This window comes from Urocitellus parryii, chromosome 10, assembly GCF_045843805.1.
Source record: "Urocitellus parryii isolate mUroPar1 chromosome 10, mUroPar1.hap1, whole genome shotgun sequence".
NCBI classification, from domain to species: Eukaryota; Metazoa; Chordata; class Mammalia; order Rodentia; family Sciuridae; genus Urocitellus; species Urocitellus parryii.
The window spans coordinates 113608933-113622537 of NC_135540.1; the positions used below are offsets into that span (position 1 = coordinate 113608933).

Sequence of the window (13605 nt, forward strand, 5' to 3'; positions counted from 1 at the left end):
TTTTGATAATCTATTTACACAGTCCTTTTGAACCCAGTACATTGTATCTCAGAGACGTGATGAAGATCTGCCCTCAGGTTCTGTGTCCTTGTTTCTTTCATTATCTTAAATCCTTGCCTTGAGTTTCCAGTTTTTAATCAAGCCATTTATTTCTTTTAAGATATTTCTATCAAATTTCCCATAGATTTATTAGTCTGTTGTTATCTAATCACTACTAGTGCTCATTCTTATTTTATGAGCATATTTCTTATGTGACTGGCTGCTTTATATGTATTTCATTTCATTGATTCTAAGATACATATGTTTTTACATTTTAACGTCTTTGAAATCTGTTATATCTTAGAATTGTTGACCCTTTACAGCTTTTGGCAGCATTGATTTTATTCTTAGTACATAAAATAGTGGTGCATCTTTTGGTTAAGAGCAGCTAGTTTTGATGAAACAATTACTTTGAGCCTCGTAGTAATGACTATTAGAATGACTATTCATATTACTTTTACAAGGAAACCTTTCCAACCTCTTCTTCAAGTCTAAGCCTGAGTTTCTGTGAGGTTTTTGATCAATCTTCCAGAGTACTATATGTCCTGTTTCTCCAACATAATAAGCCCCCGTGACTGTTAATTATGTCTCATACCTCTTTCCTGGTCCACACATACTGCATCAGCTGTGTCTGTAGTAAGTATTGGAGTATTGGTGACCATTTGAATTGTCTTGGTTCCTCCTATTTCAAATGAATAATACCAATTTACCATTTTATCCTTTCCATGGAACTTTATTGACTGTTAGTCCATATTCATGATGTTGGTGAAATTTGTGCCATTTTAATGATATTTTAACATACTCATTTAGTTTTTAAAAACTTCAGATTAAGAAGGTAATTAAGAAATCATATAATCCCAACAGGGATTCTTGTAATACAAGTTTTAAATTCTGCTAGTTATGATGGTTGTATATAGAACTTCTCACTGAACAAATAAAAACCCTCTAAATTTTGAAAGGACCTCTGAAGTCTTCGTAGAGGGGGAAAATTTTTTAAAATTCTACATAACTAAGTATTAATTCATGCTGTATCTGTTTTAGAACTCGCCATTTATAATTCCACCATGAGAGGTTATTAGCTAGCTATGAATTTGGCTCATTTATACTTGTGCATATTGAAAAGTGACTCTTATTTTTAAAATTCTCCAAAAGGTACTGCTGGAAACAACTTTTGAGAATAATTTCCTGGACCCCCCTTCACCCCGCCCCAAACACACTCTTTCTCTTCTTTTCTGAAACCTAGATAGGAGATGTGCCAAATTCTTACCAGAGCTGTTGGTTGGATTGTGTGCTCACCCTGGTTTATGCACATTGCTGTCCAGTGGTGATCTCCAAATGAAGCAAGGTGGGGGTGAATCTGGGAGTGACTAAAATAAATTTACCTGAGCTTTTCAAAACACTGTGTGAGCACAGCATAACATATTTGGATAACGGTAGAATGAGGCTCTTGTTTTAGCAGCCATTACATATTTCCAGGGAACAGACTGCACAGGAGAAGAATGTATAGTAAAGATGTTCTGGCAGTTGATGGAATTTGAAGTAGCATTTATATCACCAACTGAAATATAATTTCCCCCCCCGCCTTGCTGATTTATTGCCTGACTTCTGTGACTGAGGGATTGATCTCTTAGCAAGTCTTCATGACATAAAACCACAGGAAGAGAAATTGTATGCATGCACCAATTTTTGCATTTATTTCATAAGCACTCTTTATGGGTATGTGTAGTCTTACTGTGTACAACTGACAAAAGGTAGCTGTTCTTTGTCATGAAAGACTTCCTCAGTTTCCAGAGACAATAGGGCATAGAGAAAGAGAGACACTTTCTTTCTCTGTGTCCTCATTTGTATTAATGTCATCACTGCATTTGACTCTTTTAGGAAGCCCTTTTGGTCCTATCAATAGTTTGTTCTGAGCTATCCTTCTTAACTTCTAGCTTTATCTGCAAATTTGTGTGGTTCACCTGAGACATATGCAGATAAATAGCCCAGGTTCTGCATCCTCAGACCTGGAACTAAATATGCCATAGTGCCCTGAACTGATGGATGTAGCTTTTCAGCAATATTGATGTTTGTAAGTTGAATATAAATCTTTGGATGCTTTGCTTTGCAATTCATCCTCATGTGAGTTCTTGAACACTAGTTTTCAAACTACCTTATCTTGCAGAAAACTGCCCATAAGTAGAAAGACAAAGACGATTGTTCTTCCTCACCCACTGACAACAATAGGAATCATGAGCGAGAGTCTCTGGCCAGATGTGAATTGGCAGCTCCAATTCACAAGCTGATTACATTTCCAATGCTTATTGTAGTCAGTGATTTAGAACTTTGAACGTGTGGGTTAGTGGAGGAAAATAATGCAGAGAATACATGAGCTCACCAAAACTTATCTAATCCATAATGTTACAGAAACATCGTTTTATTTGTATTTTAAAACATAGTATTCCTCATGTTTCTCTGTGGAAACATGTCCTTCATTCTGCTTTTCGATCCATAAGCATTTCATTCTTTCCTTCAGCATATATCCACCCACCCAACGGTGTCTACCTGTATATCCTGAGCAGTGTATCACTCAGGGTTCTTGGATAAAAAGCAATAGAGCCTGGCTGAGGGAATTAGGCAGAGAAGTTATTACAGAAGATATTATGTGGGTTCTGGAATTGTCAGAAGCTGAGGAAAGAGTAGGAAAAAATAGACTATATACAACCAGATTCATAGCCAAGTCAGTCACAGAATTAGTTGTAGGTAGGGTTGTCCTACCACTAAACACTGGAAATCATGTTCACATTGACCACCCCACTGGGACCAGACACTCAGTACCAACTCTGTCACCTCAGCCTGCTGCCTCTGGGCACCGGATGTTGTTGCCCTGACCCCTATCTGTGATAATTTCCTCCTGCCTCTTTCTGTTCCTAGCTCTAGGTTCAGGGTTGACCAAGATTAGGTCATGTGCCCAGGCCTTAGCTGCAAGAGTCTCTGGAAAAATGAACACCTGACCATTTTTTATTTTACGTTGAAAAGTATGCCTCTCATCAAAACCCACATAGGAGAAATCCCCCCTAATACAGGAAGAAGGTCCAGAAGTTGGATATGCCCCATCCTTTTCCCCCCATGTGGGCAGACTCACTGTAAGAAGCTATAGCCAGCTCTGGTAGAAGGGGCAGGTGATGCCGGTGGCTGAGATGTTTATCCATCTGAAGCTGCATCCCAGGCTTCCCTGGAACCACTTGACAACAAAAACTGCCAGTTCTTCCTGATGCACTGGTGTCCAGGGACCCTTTCAACTTGTGCAAACTAGAGCTACAGGGTGTGAAGGTTCAGGAATATTTGACCTCTCACAGCATGTTCTTTAAAGTGATAAGGTGAAATACACTAAATTGAATTTTAACAATTTGATTAACTAGGAGGATCAGATTAAGATTTATCTGTTTTCCTTGTTTATGGCAGAAAATGAAATTTCACATTATCTGTTTGTCTTGGACGGTTGGGGGTTTATGTGTTTGATTCATCAATTGCTGCCCTATTTTTTTTTTCTGTTCATTCTTTTGTATGTTTTGAAATGGGGTCTTGTTATGTTGCCCAGTCTGGGCTTGAACCCTGGGGCTCAAGTAATCCTCCCTCCTCTACCTCCTGAGTAGCTGGGGCTCTAGGTGTGCACTACAGGCCCAGCTGGTTTCCCTATTTTAGAAAATCATTTTTAATTGTAATAATTCATAAATGTAGCTTGCAAATTCCTGTCCCACTTGTTTTTACCTTGCCATTTTCCACTTCCCAGAAGCAGCTATTTTCAATTCTTTTAGCTGTTCTTCTGGTATTTACTTCCATATGTAAATAAATGTTTATATTGCTATTCCTTGAATTTATTTATTTTTTTCAAATTTAGGCATCAAGCATTGAATTTCTCCTATGTGGGTTTTGATGAGAGGTATACTTTTAAGGAAAACATGTTTAGCTCTTCTTTTCCCTCCCTTAAATACATTCCTACTCCTTAAGACAGTTTGTTTTCACTGTTATTTTTCACAGTTCAGCTATGCCGTGTACCATGGTCTTATTTATTTTTTTCTTATATAGCACAATGATTTTTTTTTTGCTTAATATTCTATTTATAGACTGCTTATTCGTCCACATATTCTCACATAAGATCAGACACGGTGGCTTATTCTGTTGTGGATGTGAGTGAGCGAGTGTGTGACATTAGTCCTGGAGCTGCCAGCTTGCCTGCTTCCTTTTGGACTGTTTACTCTTGAGACCTTATGCTCAGCTGTTGGCCTGGAATTTTCCCTCCCCCTCCTGTTGGGCATTCTTGATTGACCTGTTTATTCGATGGCATGCCTTGATTCTGACTGTCTTTGGGGAAGGTGGGAGGCACATTGCCCAGTTGCTTCTTTAGAAAGAATGTGCATACTGTAACTCTTGGAGATCTGGCCTGTATGAAAGTATCCTTTAGTTCCCTTTATATATGATTAATGCTGAATTTAAAGTTGCTCTTTATTTTCTCAGAGAGCTTTAGAGCCTTCTCCTTTCTTCTGCTTCCAATTTTGTCTTTGAACTGTTAAGAATTGTTCTATTTGTGTGTGCCTTGGATGTGCCTGGTTTTGTTGTTGTTGTAAGCTTTTAGTGTTTTTGTTTTTAATGCTCTAGTGTTCTGAGGCTTCATCATAATATTTTTTGGTATGTGATTTTTTTTCCTTAATTGTATTATTATTATTTTTGGTGGGAGTGGCATTTTTCTTCCTACCGTTTTCTTTCTTTTCTCTTTTCTGAAACTCCTGTCTATGGGATGTGGAACTTCTGAATTTTTTCCTCCAATTTATTTATTATTAAATATTCTTTGTATCTTTTTGTTTCATTTGCTGGGAACATGTACCTCTTTAAACTCTTCTAGTACATTTTTAATTTTTAAAAATTTTCCATGGTCATAATATTAATTTCTAAGAGCTTTGTTCTATTCTCAAACATTTCTGTTTTACAGCCTCATATTCATTCTTGCTTCATAAGATACAGGATCTTTTACCTTCTCAGGGTTATTAATCATGGTTTTCTCCTGTGTCGATTCTGTTTGCTACTCAAGCTCCTGTCTGTCACTTTAGATGCTGTCACATGTATCGTGATCATAATTATGTCCTTGTTATGTATGTGGCCTGTCAGCTGGTGTTCTTGGCATGGGATGGCCACAACTTGTCAGAAGTCCCCTTGCCCCCAGTTATGATAACTGTAGGTCTCTTCTTGGGCTGGGTAGTTTCTCCAGGAAAGACTTCCAGTCTCCCTGCTGGGCTAGGGTGTGTGACCCCATCAAGGGCAGGGCCCTGGAGCTCTCCACTCAGTGCAGACCTTCCTGCTGTCCTCTTTCTCAGTTGGCACCATCTCTCAACCACTGCTCGTAGCCTCCCCACTTCCAGATCCTTCCCGGTTTGACCTTCGCTGAGAAGAGACCTGTGTCTCCTGCTGCAGTGGACAAGGGCACTTAGCAAGCCTCCCGGCTAAGAAAGGGTATGGAGATTTACTCCCAAAGACTCCTTGCAGGCAGTCCCCCTGCTTTCAATGCCACCTCCACCTGTCCCCACCTTACAACCTGCACTTCGGCTGTACTGTGCTGTGACTGGACTTGCCTGAGGTTCTGCACCCCATCTTGGCTGACGACTTCCTGATACTTCAGTCTGTAGACATTTAAGCTCTCTGTGTCCCTGCTTTGAAAATCCATGCATCAAAGCCCCATCTGCTCTCCATTTTCATATATATATATATATATATAATTTCTATTAATTTTGTTTCCTTCCTTCCTTTGGTGCTTCTGAATTTATCATTGACCTTTACTTTGTGTCATTTAGTGGAGTTTTAGGAGGGAATGGAGTTATTGAAGCTTGTGATGATCATCTGTCACATGTAACTAAAAATCAAATCCATTTTTGAGGTTTACTTCCATTTTGATACATGGTTGTCTGGTCCATGGAAGAGGAGTTAATTTGTTTCCTCTCTTTTCACTTTTATTCAGAGACTGTTATTCTCATTGTCAGAATAAACCGAAACCAAGTGAGTGTTGTTATGATTTCTTAGTTTGAATGCATTCTAGGAGAAAGGGTCCTTATTTAACTCTGTGAATTCCGAGTCTGAGGTCAAACCCAGGCACAAGCGTAACACCATACTTCCAACGTTATAAGGATATGGCCTCCATTCCCTGAGGGTTTCCACAGCAATAATTCTGTTCGTGTACGTCTTTCTTAAATTTCTTTTTTCTAATATTTATTTTTTAGTTGTAGTTGGACGTGATACCTTTATTTATTTATTTTTATGTGGTGCTGAGGATCGAACCCAGGGCCTCGCACGTGCTAGGCGAGCGCTCCACCATTGAGCTACAACCCCAGCCCTTTCTTAAATTTCTTAATAGTTTGACTGGAGTTGTTTCTAGACTGGAAAAATAAACTGTTTTCTAAGAACTACTCTGTCCAGTTGTCCTCAGCTCTGCAGGGAACGGAGCTCTCATTAGACTATGGAGGAATGTTGGATGGCAGCATCCTTCCCCATTTCCTATGATAAAATTACTCTTGCAAAAAAATTCAGGTTCTATAATATGCCAAAGGCTTACATCACTGACTGTAAACACCGCAGCAGAATCAGGGCCAAACTCCATCTCTCCTGCAACTATTTTCCATGAATTTCATTACAGCTCTAATTTTAAGAATAGCAATTGATTTTTTGATATTGTTATATCATTATTAAGATGTTTCAAGGATTATTGGAAAGTTAACCTTGGCCCTTATTCAACCATTGTAAAAGGGCAACCAGTGCAAATCTTAGAGGTTTTTGCATCCTGAAATATTTCAATGAAGATAAGGGGATCCGATCTGATTCCTAACCTAGAGTTTACAGAATTCTTTCTTGAAAAAATTACCTTCACATGGTATATTAATATTTTTTTTTTTTTTAAATTTCAGATGCCTTGTGTTTTTTGTTGATAAATGACAGCAGGAGTCTGGAAGTTCTGGGAGGGAGCATGGCTATGTGGGGATCCTGTTGTCATCCTGATTAGACCCAGGACTCTTGCTGTGTGCTGAGGCTAACTAGAGGTGTCACTGCCTCTGAGCAACAGGAAGAAAGGACTTCTGTCCTTAAAAACCAAAAATAGATGCTCTTTCTCATTACCATAGCTCAAATGATCATCTTTTTTAATGAGATGGGCACATCCCTTGTGGTGTTCACAGATTTAATGATCAGATTACTTAATGCAGAGCTTCAGGGGAAATGGCCCTGGTGAGATAGATGATGGGAATTTTACTGGAACCTAAAACAACAACTTTATTTCCCCTTTCTTTCTGCAACTTTTTTCTAATTTATTTTATTTGCCATTTTTTTTAGTCTTTGATGATTCTTAAAGGGATTTATCTGTCTTATTTTGAGCTGTTTTGGTGGATTTACACATTTCTTACTAAAATTTAGCTTCAAAAGATTATTAGTAGGGAAAATAGTTATTTCCATGAAGAATCAAATCTGTCATAATTTAGGTGTACTGAAATTAGTCTAACTTGCTTTAGATAACTCTGAAGAATTGCATGTTCTGTTTCATGCTGCTTGCCTGATTTTAGAAAGTTTCTAAATTGCTTCTTTGCTAATTTTAGAAAACTGTGTTTCTGAAAGTGAAGCAAGAGAAAATAGAAGAAAATAGATGTAATTTGAAGGAAATAAAGTAATGTTATGAAGGTGCCTTGTAAACCATTAAATAACAGATATGTAAGTTACTGTTATTGCAAGGGTTACATTTTTAAGGGAAAAAAGAAAAAAAAATAGATTCACAATGATCCTATAAGGGAAAATAGAAAAAGAAAAAATCCTAATGGGGAATTTTGCAGTCTATTTTTTTTTCATCTGGAAATGCAGTAGTACTTAAACTTCCTATTTGAGCAGTTATAGACATAATATTTATTAGCCAAAAGCAATGTTCTTTCAAGGATAATTTGGAAAGAGAATCCTACGTAGGGTGGTGCTAGTCATAGAGAAACCACTAGGCCCTCAACCTTCCCGACTCTGAAGACCTGTGTCCTGGGGTTATTCACCATTTCCCTTTAAGGCTTAGTTCATGTTTGTCCGTCTGTGGAGCCTTTCATTTTTTTCTCATTCATCCCTTTGCAAGGTAGGTATCATGCACTGGCAAAGCCCTGCCCCTCCAGGTTTTGAGTTTGGTTCACATTTCCATAGACGGTTCAGAGCAACTGGTTGTGTTTCTGGAGTCTCTCCCTATTATATTTCAGTGTAAATAACAGGGGTCACTTACAGATAACACCCCCAGGGCGTGGTTTCAGCTTGGCTGTCTTTGGGCTAAGTGACTTCAGATGAGTGCCACTTAAGCAATGCTATTTGAATTCTCGAAGAACCAAGAAATAAACAAAAAAGCTTCTCAGAAGCCCAAGTGTGTGATCAGAGTCTGTGCCCCATGCCCTTCAGATCTTATCTGCAACTTGGAATTTCAAGTTTAGTTCTCTTAGGTTTCATGATTTTATTTGGCTTCCAAAATCATAGCTGACTTTAATAGAAAAGTTGCAGAGACCGAGATGTGAGGGTTTAGGCCAGGGAGGGGAGACAACCAAACCGTGAAAGGCAGATGGGGAGGGTCCCCTGAGGCCCAGCAGCCATTGGCCTTTGAGTGGAGGCACAGACACCCCTGAGTCCCAGAAGATTCTGTGGACAGCCACTTTGCCACTGACCTTCTATAGGCAGGTTAAGCCCGTTACCAGCAGCACACACTTAAAGCCAACTGCCCAGTCTGAGTCTCGACTCCCTTTTGTTCATCTTCCACTCAGATCCTGCCTGTGCTTGGCTGCAGGTCTTGACTCTGGACCCAGATCTACAACTTGGATTCACCTTTGCTTCTCCAAGTGTGTTCTGTGCTTTCCTCAGGGTCTGAGCTCCAGCAGTGTCTTCCTTTTGATTCTTCATGTGTGCTCTGTGGCTTTTGGGTAGGAACTTCATATTCAGTCCTCTCTCTGGTGTTAATACCCAGCTCCTACCTAATCATCTCTGGTGGTTGACTTTAAACCCGTTTACTATTTACATGGGCGGTTCTTCAGCTATTATGAAAATCTTGATCATACTCAATGTTTTATTCTTTAAGACTGCCCCCCTCCTCTTTTTGGGGGAGGGGGAGGTCAGTGCCTGGAATTGAACCCAGGGCCTCACACATGCTAGGCAAGTGCTGTACCACTGAGCTACATTGCCCACCCTTTTTGTCTTTATTCTGAGGTCAGCTCTCACTTAGTTGCCTAGGTTGGCATCAAACTTGTGATCCTCCTGCCCAAGCCTCCTGAATAGTTGGGATGACAGGTGTCTTCCACTGTTCCCAGTTCTCCTTGAGATTTCTAAAAAGCAGAAATTAATACTGTTTTATAAAGAAGAGAATATTGTAATTTAATGAATTACAGAATATATTATTTTTGAAGAGCATAAGCAACCACAGCTACCTTACAGCACCTTTAATAGGAAAACATGTTGCATTGGGCTGGGGATGTGGCTCAAGCAGTAGCACGCTCGCCTGGCATGCGTGCAGCCCCGGTTCGATCCTCAGCACCACATACCAACAAGGATGTCGTGTCCGCCGAGAACTAAAAAAAAATAAATATTAAAAAAAAATTCTCTCTCTCTCTCTCTCTCTCTCTCTCTCTCTCTCTCTCTCTCTCCTCTCTCACTCTCTTTTTAAAAAAAAAAAACATGTTGCATTAAGCAAAGTCATTTTTAGAAATTTTGTTTACAGATTTATGTTTTGGTCTATAACACCAAATACTTAAGCAGAGACATTACAATATCTTAAAATAGTTAGATGAGGGTAATAGAACTAGTGGCTGCTGACATGAACTGTTTGTTTTGGAGAGAATTCTTGGCATTTTTGCCCTGCATCAGCATAATAAGAATTTGTAGGAAAGAAGGAAAGCACTAATGTATTTGTTGAGGATTAATGACCTTGTAGAGGATTAGTGGGGGTGAATATATTATGGATGGTACCATAAATATAGTAGTTAAAAAGCTGCACACTAAACACTTCGTGGACTGGCAAATGTATTCCCTTTCTTTCCTTGATGACTTGCGTTTAAGTGAACATGTATTGTTTATCTTGATCTCTTTATATTCTCAAGAACACAAAGAGGAATGATAGTCCCCCAAATTTGTTTTGTTCTCAAGATACTGCTGATGAGATGGACGGAATCAAATTCCATGTTTTCAGGATCAAATTACTTTTTAACAGCTCAGAAGAAAAGTCACATAGTACATACTCCTAAAAAAAAAAAAAAATCACTCTCATTTTTAGATACTATCATTGAACTTATTTCCCGACAAATAGTATAATGTACTGCTGTGTAATATAGAAAATGTGCAGTTTGCTCCGTGATGTCTCAAGGCTCCTGTATTAAAAGAAATACAGTGGCGGGTAACAGAAATGTACATATTGGGACAAAGACATGGACCTGAAACCAAGGTGAGTTTTGGGGGCAGCGAAGCCTGATGTTCATCTTGTTGCTCCAGTGGGTTGAACCTAAGCAGGCCGCCTTGTGCGTGAGCATGGGGAGAAGCACCATGCTGCTAAGCCAGCGAGGCTCACAAAGGTGGCGGATGGGGCAAAGTTTTCATGAGCTCCCAAATGTTGGCACCTACCTGTTTCCCCATTTAATAGGCCTCCTGGTTTTCCTAATTTCTGAAACCTCTAACTTATGAATTCATGAAGATTTTCTTCTGTGAAAAATAAATGTAGCTGAATGTGATTTACAGCTTTGCTTTGAGTCAGGGTAGGACAGGAAGATACCTCTGTAGTCACCGTTTAATTGGCCTTCTTACCTCTTAGTTGTGAAAATTCTTTACTCTGTACTGGTTTATTGATCGAGTCCACACTTATTGACTGCTTGCTATAGCCCATGCCCCCAGGGAGACAAAGATGAATGGCCCAGTTTGTTGACATCTGAGGCCTTTGGAACCATCTCTATCCTGGTTGACTTCAATGAAAATTCCACAGATGGCCTAGATCTCACTCACTAACACAGAGACAAACCCTGAGGCAGCCCAAGGGTTTTTGAGATCACAAAGGCTGCCCGGAGGACATAAAAGCTGCTTTTCAAGGTATTTTCCCCTGCATTCGGTTTCTGAGGAACTATGCTCCTTTTGCCATTATTGGGATATCTTCCAAGACCTAAGTCAGTGCACCCTATTTCTGGATTCACCAAAACCCCAGGAGGAAAAGTATGGAGGAGCCTGAAGTGGGAAGGTCTGGCTGCAGTCTTAGGAGGCACTTTGCTAGGTCATCCAGGGGCAGGGGCTGCTGCAGGCTCCACTCTGCCCTCCTCCTCGCCTTAGCTTGCTGGTGTCTGCCTCCCTCTCTTGTTCATTAGGTCCGCCATGCTAGGAGGAAATCTGTGAATTGGCACATCTCTAGGAGGCTTTATAGAATGGTGGTAATGGTTTTGCTTAATGAAAGTATATGCAGACCTTTGGAAACTTTGCACCCGAGACCTGAGATCATTTGGGGACAAGCCTGCTTCCAATCTTGTGTTTATATACTTTTTTTTTTCTTTTTGATACTCTGTTATGAGTGTTTACCCTAAAATGCCCTTTTCCACTTCATATGTACTGGTATGTGTTTGTTGACCTTAAAACAGGATTGGACTGCTTTGATTTTTTTTTTTTTTTGGCAGCGGAATAGCATGCTAGAGACTAAGAATCAAGATCTATATCCTCAAAGTATTTGCTTGTCACCCCGAAAGAGCCTTGCCGTCTCTTTTCAAGAATGTTGATGTCATTTGGTTTATCGCCACCCACTCCCCAGGACTATTAATTGTGAACTGACTATAACTAGATCTCATCTTTGTGCTCCTTGTCACACCACAGGGTTGGGGATTCTCCTCCTTCTCCAAGGTCAGCCCCTTGGTCTGTACTCCGGACCTTTCTCTGTGCCTCTTGAGATCTGATTAATCCTTCCCTCCTCCCTTTGGTACTCCCCTCTGCCTTGCCCTCCCGAGTCCCTCAGTCCAAGGGAATGTCCTTCTCTGAGCACTTAACTCTTGGGAGCCATCCATCTCCTTACCCTGCTCTGTCAATCTGATCTTTCTGCCTCCTCCACCACTTCACTGAAATGGTCCTCGATCAAGGTGACCTACCGGTGATTTCTTAAATGTCAAATCCAATGCTGTATTTTTCATCTTTCTCACCTCTTTGTCCCTCATGGTACCTCTCTGCCATTCTTGGTTTTCTTCAAAAGGTCTTTTCCTGCTGCCTGTTCTGTCATCATGTTCTCTAGGGCTCTGCTTATGCCAGTCCTGTAACCTTCTCACCCAGCTCTGTTCCTCCAGGGACACCCCCTGCTGATGGGGTCTGTGCTGCTTTCTGGGTGAGAACCCCTTATGTGCCTTTATATTTTGCTCAGATTTCTTCCTCACCTTCTCACCCAAGAATATCTGGATATGGGATGGGATTGTGTCTCAGTGGTACAGCCCTTGCCTAGAATGTGTGAGGCCCTGGGTTTCACCTTCAGCACCACATAATAATAAAAAGAAAAAAGGTGTTGTGTCCATCTACAACAACACAAACCCCTCCCCCCAAAAAAATATCAGGGTACACTCTGCCTCACTCTTCTACACTCCAATATCTAATGCCTCAAACTAAACTTTTGTTTTCCTTATTCCTTCTGTATCCTCTACCTCAGTTGTCACTACCATCCATCTACATGAGTAGTCTGTCCGCCATGTTGTTCTGCTTTTAGCTTCTGGGTGTTTCCAAGTACTAATTCTTCTTTCGCCTTCCCCGCCTCCTACTACTGCCCCGTCTCCACCCTGCTCTCTGATGATTGTAACAACCAAAGGGGCCCCACCGCACACCTGCCCTCCTCTGGCCCCTGCAGATCTACCCAGGGCAAGGACTGCTTCTGAAGCAGACTAACCCATCTGTGGTTGTCTACAACCAGGATAAAGTCAGCCCCTGCCCCCCGCCCTGCCCCAATAGATGAACAAGGCTGCACTCTGCACGCTGCGGCTTCACCTACTCCATGTAGTTTCTAACCTCTGCCTTTTCCATTGTCTCGTCTCCCAGCCTTGGGATGCACAGGTATCCCATTTTCCTGGAAGAATACCTGACCTCTCCATTTCTGCGCTATGTACCCTGGCTTGACACAAATTATCCCATTCATTCAACTGCCCCAGGGGACCCAGTTTATGTGTGTCCCTTGGCCCCACTGGTCTTCACTTTCCTTAGAGACAGTGATGGAGGCCTTATTCTTCTTTGTAGCTCAGGTGCTTAGTACAGTGTTTGACATATAAGGCATGTGTGTTTTTTTTTAAACTAAAAATTTGCAATGACAGTGAATCAGTTTGATGTCTATGAAAATGGGCAAAGTGATCTATGCAGAGGCATTACCTTTGGAAGGGGACCATTAAGGGGCCTCTGCTATGCAGAATTTATGAAAACTAATTGAATTGGCACTTGTGTGTGTGCTTTTTTATGTTTATGTTATACTTTAAAAAAATTTTTTATTCATAGATGGACACAACACCTTTATTTTATCTATTAATTTTTTTATGTGGTTCTGAGGATCAAACCCAGTGC

General features: G+C 40.5%; 1 protein-coding gene across 3 annotated transcripts in view; it reads left to right on the forward strand.

The window, feature by feature from the left end:
* Apbb2 (amyloid beta precursor protein binding family B member 2) overlaps positions 1-13605 on the forward strand; it is a 322787-nt gene that overhangs the window by 107102 nt on the left and 202080 nt on the right. The gene's annotated exons all lie outside the window — the stretch shown is intronic.